Genomic DNA, 20,567 nt, shown 5'->3' on the forward strand with positions numbered 1-20,567 from the left:
AGCCAAGATAGCTTGACTCCAGTAGCGGAGTGAGTACGGGTCCCACGTCTGGGAATACCCATCCCACTTAGGGCGAAAAGCGTTACAACAAACAAATGATGGACGGAATGCTGACAATGCAGACATTCTCCCCCAGTCAAGAGATCTGGGTTAAATCCATCGTTCTAACGATGGATTAAACCCAGATCTGTGAATGGGGGTGAATGTTTTGCCATTGTGCAACATTCCGTCCATCATCTTGTGTGTTTTGCTGTTCACCCTATGTGAACTACGACTGGCAGTGAAACAGGGAGGGAGTGAACTACAGCTGGCAGTGAAACAGGGAGGGAGTGAACTACAGGTGTCAGTGAAACGGAGGGAGTGAACTACAACTGGCAGTGAACTACAACTGGCAGTGAAACAGGGAGGGAGTGAACTACAGCTGGCAGTGAAACAGGGAGGGAGTGAACTACAGGTGGCAGTGAAACAGGGAGGGAGTGAACTACAACTGGCAGTCAAACAGGGAGGGAGTGAACTACAGGTGGCAGTCAAACAGGGAGGAAGTGAACTACAGGTGGCAGTGAAACAGGGAGGGAGTGAACTACAACTGGCAGTGAACTACAACTGGCAGTGAAACAGGGAGGGAGTGAACTACAGGTGGCAGTGAAACAGGGAGGGAGTGAACTACAGCTGGCAGTGAAACAGGGAGGGAGTGAACTACAGGTGGCAGTGAAACAGGGTGGGAGTGAACTACAACTGGCAGTGAAACAGGGAGGGAGTGAACTACAGGTGGCAGTGAAACAGGGAGGGAGTGAACTACAGGTGGTAGTGAAACAGGGAGGGAGTGAACTACAACTGGCAGTGAACTACAACTGGCAGTGAAACAGGGAGGGAGTGAACTACAGGTGGCAGTGAAACAGGGAGGGAGTGAACTACAGGTGGCAGTGAAACCGGGAGGGAGTGAACTACAACTGGCAGTGAACTACAACTGGCAGTGAAACAGGGAGGGAGTGAACTACAGCTGGCAGTGAAACAGGGAGGGAGTGAACTACAGGTGGCAGTGAAACAGGGAGGGAGTGAACTACAGGTGGCAGTGAAACAGGGAGGGAGTGAACTACAACTGGCAGTGAAACAGGGAGGGAGTGAACTACAGGTGGCAGTGAAACAGGGAGGGAGTGAACTACAGGTGGCAGTGAAACAGGGAGGGAGTGAACTACAACTGGCAGTGAACTACAACTGGCAGTGAAACAGGGAGGGAGTGAACTACAGGTGGCAGTGAAACAGGGAGGGAGTGAACTACAGGTGGCAGTGAAACCGGGAGGGAGTGAACTACAACTGGCAGTGAACTACAACTGGCAGTGAAACAGGGAGGGAGTGAACTACAGCTGGCAGTGAAACAGGGAGGGAGTGAACTACAGGTGGCAGTGAAACAGGGAGGGAGTGAACTACAGGTGGCAGTGAAACAGGGAGGGAGTGAACTACAACTGGCAGTGAACTACAACTGGCAGTGAAACAGGGCGGGAGTGAACTACAGCTGGCAGTGAAACGGGGAAGGAGTGAACTACAGGTGGCAGTGAAACAGGGAGGGAGTGAACTACAACTGGCAGTGAACTACAACTGGCAGGGAAACAGGGAGGGAGTGAACTACAGGTGGCAGTGAAACAGGGAGGGAGTGAACTACAGGTGGTAGTGAAACAGGGAGGGAGTGAACTACAACTGGCAGTGAACTACAACTGGCAGTGAAACAGGGAGGGAGTGAACTACAGGTGGCAGTGAAACAGGGAGGGAGTGAACTACAGGTGGCAGTGAAACCGGGAGGGAGTGAACTACAACTGGCAGTGAACTACAACTGGCAGTGAAACAGGGAGGGAGTGAACTACAGCTGGCAGTGAAACAGGGAGGGAGTGAACTACAGGTGGCAGTGAAACAGGGAGGGAGTGAACTACAGGTGGCAGTGAAACAGGGAGGGAGTGAACTACAACTGGCAGTGAAACAGGGAGGGAGTGAACTACAGGTGGCAGTGAAACAGGGAGGGAGTGAACTACAGGTGGCAGTGAAACAGGGAGGGAGTGAACTACAACTGGCAGTGAACTACAACTGGCAGTGAAACAGGGAGGGAGTGAACTACAGGTGGCAGTGAAACAGGGAGGGAGTGAACTACAGGTGGCAGTGAAACCGGGAGGGAGTGAACTACAACTGGCAGTGAACTACAACTGGCAGTGAAACAGGGAGGGAGTGAACTACAGCTGGCAGTGAAACAGGGAGGGAGTGAACTACAGGTGGCAGTGAAACAGGGAGGGAGTGAATTACAGGTGGCAGTGAAACAGGGAGGGAGTGAACTACAACTGGCAGTGAACTACAACTGGCAGTGAAACAGGGCGGGAGTGAACTACAGCTGGCAGTGAAACGGGGAAGGAGTGAACTACAGGTGGCAGGGAAACAGGGAGGGAGTGAACTACAGGTGGCAGTGAAAGTCATGGTTTGAATTTATGAGAGACGTTTCTAGAAGGAAGCGTCTGAATATACTTGACAGTGAAGCATTTGTCAGGCCTTATAATTTTTGCAAATCTAGACACATTGCGGCATATGTACAAAGAAGTGGTGGAGCATGGTGAGAAGTGGCGGAGTATGGCGTTAGACTCCTTGCCTTAACGCTTCACTCCGCTTCTTCAGAAACTCAAGGCTGCATCATATTTACGAGAATATGGTGCAGCCCTGCGTTTGGTTCCCCCTGCGCTGACGCTACACTTAGCTGCCTAGTGCCAACGCAGGCACCCTTGCACGATAGTCATCTACCGTAAGGGTAAAACCATACGAAATATGGTATGCCCTAGTTATGTCAGAGAACCAAAGGTAACATCACAAATGTGGCTACCGGAGAAACCACATGGTTTCTACACGTGTGGGAACTGTTGCGTGTGTAAATTGGGAGTGAACAAATGCGCTAGCTTCCAATATAACAACTCACAAGAATATAGGATATTTTCCTTTATTAACTGCAACACGACACATGTGGTATATGTGTTATTATGCGCCTGTGATCAGATTTATGTAGGGAGCAGCATTAGATGTCTAAAAATCTGTATTCAAGAACATGTTAGAGACATCTAAAACAAAGACGAACGCTCTCCAGTGGCCCTACATATACTGTCATATACTGTCAGCCCACCCTGATCGATTAGGAATAACATTTCACGCATTAGATCAAGTGAAAGGCATTGTCGGGGGGCGATAGGACTATCCTATTGAGACAAACTGAGGCTAAGTGGATTTGTCGGTTAAGGGCAGTTACATCTGGGCTCAACTGTAACAATGAGTTTCATTATTATCTATAAAAAGCTAAGAAATGTGCCCAATCCTTACTGAAAAAATTCGTTGAGATGGAATAATTGAAATGAAAGCTCGATCGTTGACATGGCTGAGAGTCAAATATTGTGGACACAGGTTGTGATCGTCAATGATGCTGTAACAATACTGGTCATTTAGATATGCCATTAAGTAATTGATAAGATAATACATGATATGTGGAATCAATGATAGAAACTTTTTAGTTCTATTATGTGGGATTGAAACCAATTGAAGACTGCATATGACGAAGTATCACAGGCACATATAGCCTATATGTTACATTTAAATTTCAAACAACACATATTTTAACAGTACATAATAGTGTCTTGGCCAATATGATAAGACATTAGATAATTGGTAATTCATTACATTTTTCGGTTAGTTTATAAATGAGTGTGGTGGAATCATTATATAATATGTGGTTAAGATATGGTATAAGGTGCTCAGATCGTGAGGCACATGAAGGGACCTTTTTTTACAAGTGATCTAGGGGGACTGGATCAGTGGCGAATATAAGAAAGTGCATGGACTTGAATTATAGCTAAGTCTATTGGTAAACATGGCGCCCGCGTTGAGGAGAAGTAGTGAAGATCAAGTTTCATCCAAACACGGCGTGTAATAGTATTAATGGAGCTGAAATATTGAGTGCAGAAAATGTATTTAATTTTTTTCTTTTGAGTATGTGTTTATGTATTTGCCTTTTGATTCGTGACATTAAAATGACGAACTAGAATATCGCATATTCGTACATTAGTATGTTTTTTATCCCAAAAGATGGCGCCTGATGCGGTAAGCGAGCCACGTGATTACATGAGAACCGTGGTAGAACCACAGGTGCATTACATTTAGAACAGGGTATAAAAACGACTTGAGAGAGGTACACGTTTCATGCATGAAATCGGAGGACTGTTTGCGCCAGGAAAGCCACGTAATATGCCGTGAGTACAATATTGGGTGATCACGAGACTGGGTCCTTATATAATTTGGGGAAAGTAGGTGTGTTTAGACTTCTCATGTACGAGCAGACTCCCTGTGATTAAATGCGGAATGACGGATATCGTTTCGGGTCCTATGCAGAGTAGTCTGTGATAAATGTTTTTCTTTTTTAGAAATGGTAATGAGCTCATATTGGATGTATAACGAGTGCTTTTTTCAAGCCATTAGAAATGACGAGAGTTTTGAGGTGATAGATTAGCGACAACAAAGGCTGAAGGCTTTGTAAATAAAATAAACTTTTGAATGTTAACAAAAGCGCATGGTTACGATATAATTGCTTCTTTAACGCAGCCAAATTGTTCGTTTTTTACTTGGGCTATACGTGTCCATAGAATTGTGGCAATGACTAAAGGGTGACCGATAATACAGTCGTTCTAACTAGTAAATATGAAGGGGAGCCGGACATATTCTGGTAAAATTAAACTGAAGGTTGTTTAGTTAAGGCTTATCCTTATACTACGTGTGATGTCTTACTCTAAGCAATTTTGTAACTTAGTAGGACAGTTGTGTGTAGGTATATATTGAGGGTGCTATGCATGTTTGTGTTCACAGCACCACTAATGGACCTTACTATGGCTAATTACATATGGTGACACGACATAATTAGGAGGAATATGCCCAGTATAGGATACAACGCTGACAATATTGGATGCTTTATCGTCTCTACAAATAGTAAGTGACAATATAGGTCATTATTACATTATGCATTATGTTTGTGCACAGACGTTGGGCTGGGTTTGTGATGTGTTGTCTGCGAAGTGTGTTTTACTTAGTGCTTACACACTCCGCAAATAGGTTATCATAATTGATAAAGTTCACGTACGTGTGTTTTTTCTAACTAGTTATATACAGCGTTATAGAGCGGTTACTATTGTCAAAGTCTGCCCCCGTGTGTCGCTTTTCTGCAACTGACTGGTGTATTAGACATCGAGAAGGTCTTTCTAATTGCAATGAAATATACTCTTACCAGATTTGATAATTTTACCATTGACGAACTACTGGGTACAGATGTTTGGAAAACATTGCGGTTTAATAGCAAGATACTAGATTGCGAAGAACACAAACTGCTATATCTGTCTTACCAGTAAGTGACTATATATATTTTGATTCCACCATACTTTGATGAATATTATTTCAGTACAGTGGGTTGGAAGGCACGAATGCTAAAAGATCTTAAGATCAAACAGATTTGATTGGAATGGTCACTATGTATATCCTCATAAAGAGATATTGCGTGAATGGCCACTAATTAATGAAAAAAAGGATAAGAGTTAAAATGGAATCTGAATTGAAGATCGGTTGAGAATATTTTGAAATGTGTGTGTCATAATTGATGAATTATTAGAGGAAAGATGTCATCCACTCTCCCCAATTGATAATATGTGAGGAGATGGAGTAAAAGACAAATTTGTAATTAGGATGTTTGTTCAAACATTATTGCAAACTGTATGGACAAGCACAGTATACATAAGTATTTATTGTTCCAAATATTTGTTATAGTTAATTGGTTCCGTCATTGCTGTTATTTTCACGTGTGGCATGAATCGTCGTCCAAACGATTTTGATTAAGGTATGAAATAAATTGTTAACTTTTTTGTATAAATTTACCATTATATGATATAGAGCCAAATTGGTTACTCGGTACTTAGATGACAGAAAATAATGCCTATTGGAAGGCTCAATGAATTTGTGAAAGTTATGTTATAAAAAATAATAATTGTGTGTTTCCCACATTCGTCTCCTCCCGCTCTTGCAAATGATTAGGATAACAGGATTATGAAATGTTTTTCGGTGCTTCCCATTGTAGCAAACAGACTGTAAATATTGTATAAAAAGGGACAATGATTGATAAGTAATACCTGACTAATTTGACAACAACACGTAATGGATGATATTGATTCTGTATATGAAATATTCATTCTTATTGTATATGTTTTGTAAATATTGTGTTTTTCTATGAATTGCTTTTAGCCCTGAAGAAGTCCCATGAGGGAAGAAACGCGTTGGCGGCAAGCAATTTCATGATGTTTTAAAAGAATAAAGTGTCTCCGAATGAAAAAAAGAATACATTGTCTATAATCAAGTTTTGCGATTATCTAACTTGTTTTTCTGGGAAGCTATTTATTGAAATACCATGTTCTTTGTTGTTATATGACACACTAGGATATCTAGAAATACTATAGAGAGATATATTTTTCTTTGTGCTCGGGTGCGGGTCACTTTTGTTTTTTCTGCCAAGCCAGGTCCTCCCGGGACCGGAAACAAGCATCCTAGGACCAGTTTCGGGGTTTCAACCCTCTTCAGCCAGGATAGCTTGATTCCAGTGGAACGGTGAGCCCAGGACCCACGTCAGGGCATACCGGGTGCACTTAGAGTGAGAAAGCAAAAGACAATTGCAATGTTCAACACTCCGTCCATCATCCCCTTTGGTTTTGCTTTGTTCACCCTAGCCTTGCTCACTTTGCCACTGGATTCAAGCTAGCCTGGCTGATGACAGCTGATTAGCCAGAAACCGGTCCCAGGATGCTTGTTTCCGGTCCAGGGAAGACATGGCTTGGCAGTTCGGGCTGGACTGTTCCCATGAGGCACATGGTCAGACTAATTTGCATATGGCCATGTCTGAACTGGGGTGGCGGAGTGAGCTAAATAATGATGATGGATTAAACCCAGATCAGTTGACTGGGGCGATTGCTTGCAATGTTCAACACTCCGTCCAGCATCCCTTTTTTCATTTTTTTTATTTACAGGGCAGCGTTAAGCCACTTTAAATTGCTTAACACTGCCTTGTAAATAAAGCAAAGCCCCTATCGCCACAGGAACGTTGGAAAAAGTGACGTTCCCTTGGCGATAGGGGCTTGTACATATGCCCCATAATCTCACCTGTTAAGTGATATTTTACTTCCCATCCTACCTCTTATCATTGGAAGTCAGGATTCTACAAAATAAAGAAACAGTACATTTGTTTCTGCACACCTGTCATCTCCTAACTTACAAACATGCTCCTGCCTTTTTTGTTTTTTTTAAATTTTTTTTTTTATTAACCATCCAAGTCTACACAGGTCTTACAATGTTCATCAAAACAACATGTTGCAATAGTAGTTTACACACGGCGACACAGACCACATCGCATATCTATCAATTATTACATTCCCTTTTTTTGCATCAGAGGTTAGTTCCCCATCCTACTTGTACCTCTGCCTGTCCCAAACCTCCGACACCCTCTGCGTTTCACGTCGTCTGTTTCCTACTTACTGCCCAGGTATATCAATCTCATGTCCCGTTGTATCTATGGACTGATCATGTTTCGTTTTCCGGTTCTGCCTGCAAGTATTGTATCAGTGGCTCCCAGAAATCTCTTGGCCTTGATGCCTGCGGGATGTCTTCTGCATATTTCTCCAGAGTCGCCCTACAGTAAGTCATGTCTGTGATCCAGTCCTTAAATCTTGGGGGTCTTTCACTTCCCCACTTCATTGCAATCCGTCTTTTTGCAAGCAGTAGCGCCACCGCCAAGAATTTCCTGCGTCTGGCATGTTTAAGTTTCCTGGCGCCTAATATGCATATCAGAGGGGTATTGGGGATCTGCTCTGTCAGCATTGCGGATAGTGCAGTTGTGACCTCCTCCCAGTAAATCTGCAGTTGTGGGCATGACCATGATGTATGTAGGAAATCATCGCTTGGCGCTCTGCACCTCAGGCATTTATTGTTTTCTCGTAAGCCCAGTCTGTGTAGTTTAGCTGGTGTATAATATAGTTGATGAAGAAATTTGAAGTGAATTATTCGCAGGTTACAATTGGACGTGAGAACTGTAAGCTGTGTGCAACTGTAACGCCAGTCCTGTGCATCAATCACATCCCCTATTGTCTTTTCCCATCTACCCAGCGCTGCGTTATATTCCTCTGCCTGTTCCTCTTGGGCTGCGTTGTATAAGCATGTCACCAAGCTTTTCCGTGTTGGGGCGGTTAATAGTATTTGCAGTGTATTCAATTGTGGAGGTTCCTTCGGAAATGTAGGGTATAAAGATCTAACCGCCTTACGTAGCCGTAAGTATGCATATTGCTTCAGTGGGGTTTGATGAGCGCACAGTGAAGGGTCTGTCCATTTAATGAATGTATTATGAGGGTATAACTGTCCCATAGTTTTCAACCCCATCTCTGTCAGTAGTGTATTCATTTTCTTTTCTTGTGTCACCGTGATCCTAGGGTGTCTTTCCAGTGGCAGTGCTCTTGCATACACCGGTAATTTGCCTGCCCTATGTGCCATAGCGTACCACGCCCTAGAGGTACATAGTGCTGTGTGGATTTTATCCCTTGGTGTGTGCCTTATCGGATCAGCCATGAGCACAGTTAATGGCAAAGGGTCTACGCTATCCTTTTCCACCGCAATGTGTGGTATGTATGCATGTCATCTCGTCCAGTAATGTGCGTGTTGTGCTTGTGCACAGAGGTAATAAGATACAAATCTGGCGCCTCGAAGCCTCCCAGATGATATGGTTGTGTTAAAACCGACAAGCTCATGCTGGCCTGTTTGCCTGCCCATGTAAGCCTCTGCATAATGGATCTCAATCTCCCAAAAAAGGCTGCCTTCAGCCAGATTGGGACATTCCAGAATAAATACAGGAACCTTGGTAAGACAATCATCTTCTGTAAGGCTATTCTATCCGCCATCGAAAGCGCCATTTTTATCCATTTCTCTACCTGCTCTTCGGGTCTCACCAGTGCTTTCCCAAAGTTCTCTCTTAGTACCAGTTCGGGGTCACGGTGTATCCAAACCCCCAATTATTTAACTGTGTCCGTCCGCCATTGTAGTGGGTACTCCATTTGGGGTTCCCTCGTTTCCTCTGTCAATGGTATTACTACAGATTTCTCCCACTTTATGCTGAGGCCCGCATATCTTTAATAGCGTACATATTCCCTAATAAGCTGGTTTAAGTGTCTATCTGGATGCGTAGTGTACAGAACCATATCGTCCGCATATAACGCAATACTAATGGGGCGGAGTCCAAATTGTAGGGCAGCTTCCGAGTGTTTCTGTCTAACCTTGCAGGCCAGGGGTTCTAAAATCAAAGCAAATAGTATTGGGGATAGCTGACAGCCCTGTCTAGTGCCTCTCTTTATCTCTATGGGTTTGGATGTAGATCCGTTTATTCTGACCCGCGCCTTCGGGGCCGCATATAGGAGCGATATCCACTTTAAGAATGGTTCTGGGAATCCCATCTTGCGGAGAGTGATGAACATAAAGTTCCATTCTATTGAGTCGAATGCCTTAGCGGCATCTAATAAGGCCGCAGCCGCTGTCATATTCGGGTCTAACTGATGATTGAATGCAAAAATGGTGCGAATATTGTGAGTGGTGGATCTTGTTGGCATAAAGCCAGTCTGGTCAGGCAACACCAAGTTACAGAGGAGCGGTTGTATTCTATTTGCTATTATTTTTGCTAGTATCTTAGCGTCTGTATTTATCAGGGATAATGGTCTATAGGATTCACACTCATATGGGTCTTTTCCCGGCTTCGGGAGTGCTATAAGGAGCGCCTCCTCTAAGGAGGGAGGAAGCCTGCCCTCATCGTATGCCTCCTCCAGCATTTCAGCAAAGTGGGGAATCACTAGATCACGGTACTCTTTATAAAATTCGCCTGGCAGGCCATCTAGACCCGGCGTTTTGTTGTTAGGCAATGAGTTGATGGCATCTATGATTTCTTCACGTGTAATGTGGTGACAAAAATATTCTTGGTGGGAATCTGCCAGCCAGGCCAGTGCCACATCTTCTAGGTAGTTCCCAATTTCTGCCGTGGAGGCCGTGCTCTGGGCAGTGTACAGCCTGGTGTAGAACTCGGTGAAGCAATCTAGTATAGTTGGGGTATCATTTACAGTTCTATGCTTTACATCCCGGATCCGTGTGATGTGTGCGGCGGTGTTTGTGGGCCTGATTTTGTATGACAGCGCTCTGCCAGGTCTCCCCCTTCCCCATAGCTTCTAGCGGTGTATTTGCTCGAGATATATTTTATCTCATCTTCTGCAAATCCATTGTATATATCAATCTGTGTCCTGATATTGGCTAGTATTGTTTTATCATGCGTGCGTTCAAATTCTCATTCCAGTCTGGCTATTTCCGCTTCTGTCTTTTCTAATTGTCCCCGTATATCTTTCAAGATGCCTGCGTGTTGCCCTATGCAATGCCCCATTATAGTAACTATAAAAGCTTCCCATAGTACTTTTGTGCTTTGTACTGAACCGGAGTTATGATCCAAAAATTTTATTATTGCCTGGCGTAGCCCCTACCTAAAAACCTGGTCTTGTAGTGCCGCTGGACGCAGTCGCCACATGAACTGTCGTGGTGTGTGTGTTGGGATTTGCATCGTGAGTATGACCGGAGCATGGTCTGAGAGCGTCCTAGGTGCATGCTGAACATCCGTCGTCCATGTGCATGCATCTCGGGATATCAGCCAATAGTCAAGTCTTGACCATGTGAGATGTTGAGGAGAAACACGTCCCTTCTTTACGGTCTGGGTTCCTAAGCCTCCATACATCCACCATGCCCCAGTCTCCCATTCCATCCCTTAATACTCTCGCTGATTGTTTGCCATACCTATCTAGTCCAGTGGATCTATCCAGTGTAGGATCTAAGCATATATTGAAGTCCGCCCCCCAAATGATAGCACCGGGTTGGAAATCCCGTAACTGCAGCCATATTTGCGCATAGAAGGAGGGGTCGTCTGTGTTTGGACCGTATACATTGACAATAGTTAACACTGTACCCCCAAAACAGCCTTGCACCATGATATACCACCACTGGTCATCTTTTTTTAGATTTAATGAGCGTGAAGGGGATGTTTCGCTTGACCCATAAAATTACCCCCCTCGCGTAGGAGGAATGTGATGACGCTATTCTGTACATGGCCCATCTAGCCCCTATTTGAGCCTCTCTCAATTCTGTCAAATGTGTCTCTTGTAGGCATGCAACATCTATTTTCTGCCTGTCTAGATATGCTAATACGTTGCGGATTTTCCATGGGTTGTGCAGTCCCCTAACGTTCCATGTGAGGAACTTCATTGGTATTTGCTGTTGCAATGATTCAGCCATCTTTCAAGTCACCTTCCGATTCCTGATATGTGTGTCTATGGTAGTGGAAAGCGTCCGTCGCGAGTCGCGTGTTTTGCATACCCCCATCCCCCTCCCCCACCCACTCCACCTCCTTTTCCCTAGTGGAGCCAAGCCCAAAAATAACAATTAACTTCCCCTCCATAAGGAAAACAAAGAAAGAAAACAAAAAAAGAACAAAAAAATACAAGAAAAAAAAAACAACATAACACTGAGTGTGGTGCACACGTAGGGGTCAGAGTTGCCCGCCCGTTTCTTGTGGCTAGGCCACATGGGCGCCCGCCCTGTCATGCATACTGTAACTTCCCATACTGTACGGTATTTCTAAGCAAAACTATGAAAAAGCCCCCTCCCAGCGAGTCTCATATAGCTCCGTCCGCCTTAGCTCAGTGTTATATATATGTCAACTATCTGTATTTGGGCCAAACCGGACAGTGGGAAAGGCAAGGCATGAATGTTTATCAATAACTTATCTGAAAGGGAGGAGCCTAGCGCGCACCCAAGATGGCCGCGTAGGTGCGAGGCTCCCGAGGACCTCCGCGACCTCCTGCATAAATCCTGACCGAATCCTGTCCTAGATGAGGGGACTGTGTTTGTGAACCCGAACTGAGGTGACACCCGTTTTCCGTTTTCAATTTGGACTTCGGACACCAGCGGGAGCACCGATTAAGGTTTGCGGCCTTCTCCACACCGGCCCCCCGTACTGGAGTTGTGGGGCGATCCGGCGACAAAGTGAATAACAGCGGCGGGCAAGGCTGGGCGACTCGCGCACCCCGCACTTTCACTTTCGCTTTTGCGCCCTCCTTGCTGCCAGGCGAGGTAGGGTCGCGAAGCGGTGTGCGGTGGTGTGGCCTCTTTGGGGTGCCCTGCCGGCCCGCCGGCTGCGGTCCGTCCTGCGGAGCGGTGGTCGCCCCCCCCAGAGCCCTTGAACGGGATTGTCTACCCCCTTTTTGAGGAGATTGGCTCGATTTGGGGACCGCGACCATGGCCACAAAACAAGATGGGGACCGGGCTAAGGTGAAGTCGACCCGTCGTGGCGCGGCCCATCAATCCAACAACATGGACCGCTACACCCTCCAGAAGGGGTCTCCAGAGGCGCTGCGTAGGTCCCCTACGGGCCCGACTGATGCTCCTGCTCTGCCCACGGACCTGACCCTCCGAGACGTCATGGGCGCCATCGCCGAGATGAAGGCCTCGGTGGACCAGCGCTTTGACACTCTGGCGCAGAAGATCGACTCGGTCCTCGTGGACGTGGGCCTCGTGAGAGCCGATCTGTCAAAAACAAATGACCGGGTCGATTCTTTGGCCCACTCTACCTCGGGCCTCACATCTGACGTGGCGGCCCTCCAACAGGAGGTGCGCAGGCTTGGCCAGGCGAGCGCCCTGATGCATCATCGACTGGAGGATTCCGAGGGTCGGGCCCGGAGAAACAACGTCCGCATTATCGGGGTGCCGGAGGGACGCGAGGCAGAGGCAGCGGATCTGTTTGTGGAGGACTTGGTCCTCACCCATCTCCAGCCTCGGGGGCTGAGTAAATTCTTTGCAGTGGAACGTGCCCACAGGGTCCCCGGGGGTAGGCCTAAGGCCGGAGCCCCTCCGAGGCCTCTCATCGCCCGGATTTTCAATTTTCGGGACAGGGACGCTATCCTGCAGACTTCCAGGCTACAAGGGCCGGTCAGACTTGACCATATGGATATAAATTTCTATCCTGACTTTACTCCGGCGGTCCAAAAGCAGAGACTGAGCTTTCTCGGTGTCAAACGTCGCCTACGGGACCTGAATCTCAAATATGCGATGCTTTTTCCGGCTAAGCTGAGGGTGGAGGTGGATGGCCGCACGCACTTTTTTGATCGTCCCGAGGCGGCCGGGGACTGGCTGGACACTTTGCCTGGAGATCGGGGCCGGGGGGGTGGGGGGGGAGCGGTTGGTGGGGAGGGCCCGCCGGATCAGGACTGAGGGACTAATGGTAGGCCTTGCTCTGGACTGTGTTATTGTCACCATTGACTGTTAGGGTAAGTTCCCCTCCTGTGGAGGTCGTGTGGGGTCTCTTGGGGGATCTCCCTCCTCCTCTGGGGGACTAGTTAGTTTTCTTTCTATGGGGCGACAGGCACACTGCACTTTGGGGGGGCTGTTTGGGCTCATGCAGGGGTGCAGGGTGGGGGGAGTTCTGTTGGGATGGGTGGGTTGGGGTGGGGTGTGGTTCGTTTCTACCGCAAGGCAAACCCTTCATTGTATTGGTGTTTTTGAGATGCTCTCCGGGGGACAAATGATGGCTTCTGTATGTGATGGGGGGTAGGGACCTGACTTTGTTGTCCTGGAACGTTAACGGACTGGGTGATAGGATTAAGCGGGGTGTGGTCCTGCAATATCTGAAACGGATTTCGCCTGATGTGGTCTTTTTGCAGGAGACGCACCTCATTGGTAACTCCTTTTGTGCCATGAATCGACGTGGCTATCGTTTGGTGGCCCACTCGGGCTTCACATCAGGCTCACGAGGGGTGGGCATTATGGTCAGGACCTCGCTCCCGCTAGAAATAGACGAGGTGCGCCATGATGAGAGGGGACGCTACACTGTCTTGGTGGGGAGAATGGAGGGCAAAGTAGTCGTCTTTGTCTCAGTGTACGTCCCACCGGGGTTACAGTCCACCACCTTTGCGGACCTGGGACGCCTCCTGCTTGACCTTCCGGGGGGGCTTCTGGTGGTTGGGGGGGACTTCAATGCGGTGGCCTCTGGGACTATGGATCGCTATCCCCCTAGGGACCTCCCCCGGGCACAAGCGTGGCTGTCTGGCCTTTTGGACACACTGGGATTGGTGGACTGTTGGCGTCTAAAGCATCCCACTCAGCTGCAATACACCTTCCATTCGGGGGCCCATGGTAGCCTTTCGCGGCTTGATCATGTCCTTGTCCCTGCGGCCTATGCCGGGAGAGTGGGGGAGGTGCGCCATCTGGCGCGGGGTATTTCAGATCATTCCCCACTCCTGTTGCACTTTGATGTCTTCCCGAGGGGGGAGGGCAGGGTAGCTCCAATCAATGCCTGGTACCTGCGCGACCCCACTATTCGTGCTGACTTGATTAAATCCTTGCAACGGTATTTTGAGGAGAATGTGGGGTCTGTCCCGTCGGCCATCTCCCTGTGGGAGGCTTTCAAGACAGTGCTTAGAGGGGAGGCCCTCTCCTTTATTTCCCATGCCCGGAGGCGCGCACAGGAGGAGGTGACCCGGGTGGAGGCCGAAATTACTGAACTGGAGGGTGATCTGGGGAGTGGGGTGACTGACGCTGCGCTGCACGTTCTGCACCTTAAGCAGGCGGCCTATAGGTCCCTCGTCACGGAGGCGGCCAGGGGCCTCAGCAGAGAGCAACAGGGGCGATTGTATGATGTGGGTGATAAGGCTGGCAAGTTGATTGCGTGGTTGGATAAGAAGGAGAGAGCTAGTCGTGTGGTCCCGCTGATTGAGAGAATGGATGGTGTACGTGTTACTGAGCCGGAAGGCATTGTCTCTTGCTTCGCGGATTATTTCCGCGAGGTATATTCCCCGGTTTCTCCCTGCCCGGAGGAGGATTCCCATGCCCTGCTGCGTGACATCGCGCTGCCCTCCCTCTCAATGGAGGACAGGGAGTTGATGGATGCCGCCCCCACCTCGGACGAAATTGCCCTCGCCATCCGCTCGGTCGCTTCTGGCAAGGCCATGGGCCCGAACGGCATTCCTATCGAGTTGTATAAACTGCGACCGGATGTACTGGCACCCCACCTCCGCGCAATGTTCCTTGCGGCCCACTCGCGGGGCTCCCTCCCGCCGGACCAGCGTCTGGCTACCATCGTGGTTATCCACAAGGAGGGGAGACCGCGAGACCGGGTCACATCCTACCGGCCTATCTCGCTCTTGAACGCGGAGCCTAAAATCCTTGCCAAGGTGCTCGCCACCCGGCTGGTCGGCGTGGTGGGCGATTTGGTCCACCAAGACCAGTCCGGCTTTATTCCCCATCGCAATACGGCCCTTAATCTGCGGCGCTTGCACGGGGTGCTCGCGCGTGTTCCGTTCGTGCGGGAGCCGGCCATCTTGGCGTCCTTGGACGCCACCATGGCGTTCGACACGCTCGAATGGCCCTACATCTGGGCGATGCTGGCGAAATTTGGATTTGGCCCGGGATTCATCAGTTGGGTCAAATTGTTGTACTCGGACCCATTGGCACAGGTGGTGGTGAATGGTCGAGTCTCGGCCCCATTCGTGCTGGGACGGGGCACGCGACAGGGTTGTCCCCTGTCGCCGCTCCTTTTTGCACTGGCCTTGGAACCCCTGGCGGAGTGGCTGCGGTGGCACCCTTCTATCCGTGGTCTCCGTTGGACCCCCGAGTATGAGGACCGCGTGTCCCTCTACGCTGAAGATATCCTTTTGTACTTAGCCTCCCCGCGCAAATCACTGATTGTCCTGGTCGATGTTCTGCGCTCCTTTGGCCGTAATTCAGGCCTTGTCATCAACTGGGCTAAATCCTGTGTCTATGTGCTTTCCGGGGAGGCTCCTGTCCTCCCTCGGGGCTGTCCGATCCAGATTGCCTCGCAGGGATTTCGATACCTGGGGGTCTATATTACGCTGGACCCGGTGGCCCGCTACGAGCGAAATTTGCTTCCCCCCCCTCCAGCGCTTGAAGGAGGACGTCGCGCGCTGGCGGCGCTTGCCGCTTTCGCCGCTCGGCCGGGCGGCATTGTTCAAGATGATGTCATTGCCGCGCTTTCTGTACGCTCTCCAGAACACTATGGACTTGGTCCCGGCGCGCTACTTCCGTGAGGTGGTAAGCTTACAGCGCCGTCTGTTTTGGGACGGGAGGCCGCGTATAGCCCTGGCAAAATTGACGCTCCCGTGGTACGACGGAGGGATTGCCCTCCCGGATATTAAGCGGTATTACTGGGCCTCCCAGTTAGCTGCAATTAATCACGGCTTCTATGGGCCCGCCCTAAACCCGGCATTTGAAATGGACAAAATGCTCCTGCCCGGTGGCGACTACAATCGAGCGCTCTACACTAGCGTGCCCGATTCCCGCTTGACGGGACCCACGCGTGTCATGGTGCGAGTATGGCACGCGGCTAATGCAGCTATGGGATGGAAGGACCGTTTGACCCGGGCGTCACCGTTGTATGCGTCGGAGAGGCTGGGCTCTTTGTGGACCTCGAAGGGCTTCGAGAGGTGGGACATGATAGGCATCAGTACAGTGGGAGATCTCTGGACGAGGGTAGGATTCAAAACATTCGAGACGCTGCAGGCGGAGTTTCAGCTGCAGGGCAGTGAATACTTTCGCTACCTGCAGGTCCGTCACGCACTGGGTTCCGTCTTCCCAGACGTGGCCTCCATCCCGGAGTCCTCCCCCCTGGAGGATAGAGTGCTAGATGGCCACATTCCGGACAGCACGATCTCCCTCATTTACAAGAAATTGATAAATGACCGCTCGGGCTTACTGACTGGCCTCCGCGAGGCTTGGGTTGCCGATGGGCTGGAGTTGGACGACGAGGACTGGATTTCCGCGGTGGCCTCTCCGAAGGAGGTGGCCATCCCGGCTCGCCTTCGCTTCGTCCAGCTTAAGATACTCCACCGGGTGTATATGACGGGGCCAAGGCTTCTGCGTATGGGCTATGCCGAGGATGGATTGTGTAAGCGTGGGTGTGGTGCTTTGGCGACTTTTTTGCACATTCTGTGGGAATGTCCGAGGGTGGAGCGATTCTGGCGTGGTGTGCATGAGGTCCTGCGAGCGGTTACGCATGTCGCGCTGTTGCCTGAAGCGAGGAGATGCTTGCTGAATGTGTGGGAACCGACCGATTACTCGGTTCCGCAGACGCGATGGGTGACTCTGGGATATATGATAGCTAAACGTGACATCGCTCAACTGTGGGGATCCCAGAGGCCCCCGGCGGTGTCGGCCTGGAAAGAACACATGGATTGGTGCATGTTCCGAGAAAAGGTGGTGTATGTGGCGCGGGGTAAGCCTGGGGCATGGGTGAAGATATGGGGCCCCTGGAACGCCTACCGCGGGGGTATTTGCGAGCCGCCGTTGTTGCCTCCCGCTTCACCAGCTCCATCCCCCTAGTTGACCCCCTCCCTCAGCCCCGGGCACATTGTTCTCCCAGTCCCGGATCTGTTTCCCTTCCCCTCTCTGGATTTCTTTGGATGGTTGGGGTCCCCCACTTGAGGAGCACGTGTCGTCATTTTCGATCGCGGGTTGCCTTGCGGGTGTGGTTTTATGTTGTTGTGTTGTATAAAACGAAACCGTATTGTGGGCTCAGAGTCAAGTGGCCCACGTTGTTGATACCTCCTGCCTTATCGTCTCTGCAAAGTCAAGTGCCTTATTGTATGTATGTCATTTGCTTCTGTCACTTTAGCGGCCGGCCGGAAGGTTGTAGGCCCATACCTGTATATATTTGAGATTGCAATAAACGGTTTCAACAAAAAAAAAAAAATAAATAAATAAATAAATAACTTATCTGAAAACAGTAGTCTGTGGGCCATCTATCTGCAGTCAATGTTCAGATGTTGTCCCCCTGGGACAATCACCGATCCTCTTCAGCCCATTCGCATATGTGGGCCCCTATTTTCTATTTGGTATTGTTCACTCCACATCCGATGTAGTAGACCGGTCCCCCTCCTCTCCTCTCGGTGACCTTCTCCGAGTGCTCATCTGTCCCCGTTGTTTCGCAAACTTTACTGCGTCCGATGGATCAGCGAATATCCGGGTTTTGCCGTCTACAGTGATCTTGAGTCTGGCCGGGTATAGCATGGCGTATGGGATATTCAGGTCCCTCAGTTTTTCTTTGGCTGTGGTGAACTGTTTTCGCGCTTTCTGCACCGAGGACGTAAAGTCTGGGTAAATTGAGATATCCATACCTTCGTGAGATAGCTTGCCAATTTCTCTGGCCCTTCGGAGCGCCGCATCCCTGTCTCTGTAATTAAGTATCTTAGCGATGATCGGCCGCAGTTTGGAGCCCACCGGGGGTTTGGGGCCTAGTGACCTGTGGGCTCTCTCCACGATGTACACCTCGGAGAACGTCTCCCGACCTAGAAGGGCTATGAGCAGCTGCTCCACGTAGAATTCCATTTGGCCCGTATGTGTCGTCTCTGAAACTCCCATCAGGCGGAGGTTACTCCTTTGTGACCTAGCTTCCAAGTCTTCTGACTTTGCCTTTATGACCGACAGTTGTTTTTCCATCTTCGATTGTTTCGTTTCCAACTGTACTTGGCCATCCTCAGCTTCCGAAATTCTTCGTTCTGCCTCGTCTAGTCGTTCTGAGTGTTTATCAAGACGCTCCGACATCCTGTCGACTCTGTATGTTAAGGAGTCAATCTTTCCGTCGATATTCGACAGTGCCGCTTGGATTGTTGTGAACATAGTTTGAATATCTTCGTTTGACACCCCTCCCGTTGCTCCCACTTTCGACTGAGCTGCTGTTTGTGTGTCCGTACTTTGCTCTTGGTGTTTCTTCGTTTGATCAAAGCTTATTTTTGACTGGGTGCGGTCTGTCTTCCCCATTTTGTAATATGTGGTCTAACTTATCCTCGGGTACATCGTCGCCTGTGACCCCGGGTTGGGAGCAGTGCGCTACGGGACCCGCAGTCCAAGCCCACAGCCAACGCCTATAGCCCGTAATCGACTGATCCGTCCCGGTGCAGGCGGAGAGGTCCCGGGCCCACCGCTCTATAAAGCCTCCTGTGCCCGCAGCCCTGCAGGGGGTGCAGTCCACCCGGAAGGGGTTATTTGAAATTGCACCGACCTGTACTGCTGATGTGTTTTACTTATAAGGGTGGTGTTGTTTCCCAGTGGGTCAGGCCTGTGGTTCTGTGTAGTTATTACCTCTTCCTGCTCGCGCGTTTAGTGCCCCTGGTTGAGTAGCACTGTTCCCATCTCTTGTATGTGGTGCCAGGTTGTTGTGAGGGCAGTTACCCGGGTCCAGAAGCAGCCGCTTCGTCCAACTTATGTGATCCCTTCAGCTGCGGGTGCCCTCTTCCAGCTCCAGCCGCCAATTGACACTGCAGATCGATATCTCACTACAAGTTCCAGCAATGGGCGTGTGTATTTGCACCTGCGGGAGAGGACTCCTGAAGTCAATGTCAAAACCTGACAGTGACTTCAGGAGTACTGTTAGAATCCCGACTCTCTAGTTGACACCAGTGGCTACTAATGCCAAGCAGGGAACCGTTATTCCAGTCAGGGTAAGGGGTTACACTCCTTTAACCCCTGCTCACCCTCTAGGTAGCTTGGCGCGAGCAGACAAGGCGTTATCGCAGGCATAATGGTTAAGCAGTTGTGATGAACAAAGCAAAAACCAAAGGAAATGATGGACGGAGTGTTGAACATTGCAAGCACTCACCCCCAGTCAACTGATCTGGGTTTAATCCATCACTGTTCTTTAGCCCACTCTGCCACCCCAGTTCAGACATGGCCATATGCAAATCAGTCTGACCCTGTGCCTCATGGGAACAGTCCAGCCTGAACTGCCATGCCATGTCTTCCCTGGACCGGAAACAAGCTTCCTAGGACCGGTTTCTGGCATTTCAGCCGTCTTCAGCCAGATCAGTTGACTGGGGGTGAGTGCTTGCAATGTTCAACACTCCGTCCATCATTTCCTTTGGTTTTTGCTTTGTTCGCCATAAGTTGGCAGGGTATGCTCAGACGTGAGTCCCTTGCTCACTTTGCCACTGGATTCAAGCAAGCCTGGCTGAAGACGGCTGAAATGCCAGAAACCGGTCCTAGGAAGCTTGTTTCCGGTTCAGGGAAGACATGGCTTGGCAGTTCGGGCTGGACTGTTCCCATGAGGCACAGGGTCAGACTGATTTGCATATGGCCATGTCTGAACTGGGGTGGCAGAGTGGGCTAAAGAACGGTGATGGATTAAACCCAGATCAGTTGACTGGGGGTGAGTGCTTGCAATGTTCAACACTCCGTCCATCATTTCCTTTGGTTTTTGCTAAGCAGTTGTGATCACATACATCAATTCAATGTTGCCCCCACAAATGGACTCCACACTGGGTGTATCAAAAATAGACTTCTTTATATAAGCAGACTTAATCACAAGACCCAATAACGTGTAACACGGGCCCACAATACTGTTTGTTCAAAGCGTTCTTGGTTTCAGTTCAGTTCTGTGCGCTTCGTGCGCGCTG

General features: G+C 49.3%; 1 long non-coding RNA gene across 4 annotated transcripts in view; it reads left to right on the forward strand.

The window, feature by feature from the left end:
• The first annotated feature begins 4,160 nt into the window (after positions 1-4,160).
• Positions 4,161-20,567, forward strand: part of LOC146863393 (uncharacterized) — an 87,491-nt gene continuing 71,084 nt past the window's right edge. The window contains exons 1-5 of one of the 4 annotated variants that reach the window (XR_014978606.1): positions 4,161-4,265; positions 4,876-4,995; positions 5,294-5,407; positions 5,824-5,893; positions 6,295-6,377. This is a non-coding gene — a long non-coding RNA (uncharacterized LOC146863393). Of the gene's footprint in view, positions 4,266-4,875; positions 4,996-5,293; positions 5,408-5,823; positions 5,894-6,294; positions 6,378-20,567 lie in introns of those variants that run through there. The other 3 variants (XR_014978608.1, XR_014978607.1, XR_014978605.1) reach the window with 3 other exon arrangements.

The sequence above is a fragment of the Triturus cristatus genome, chromosome 2_2 (assembly GCF_964204655.1).
Source record: "Triturus cristatus chromosome 2_2, aTriCri1.1, whole genome shotgun sequence".
NCBI lineage: Eukaryota > Metazoa > Chordata > Amphibia > Caudata > Salamandridae > Triturus > Triturus cristatus.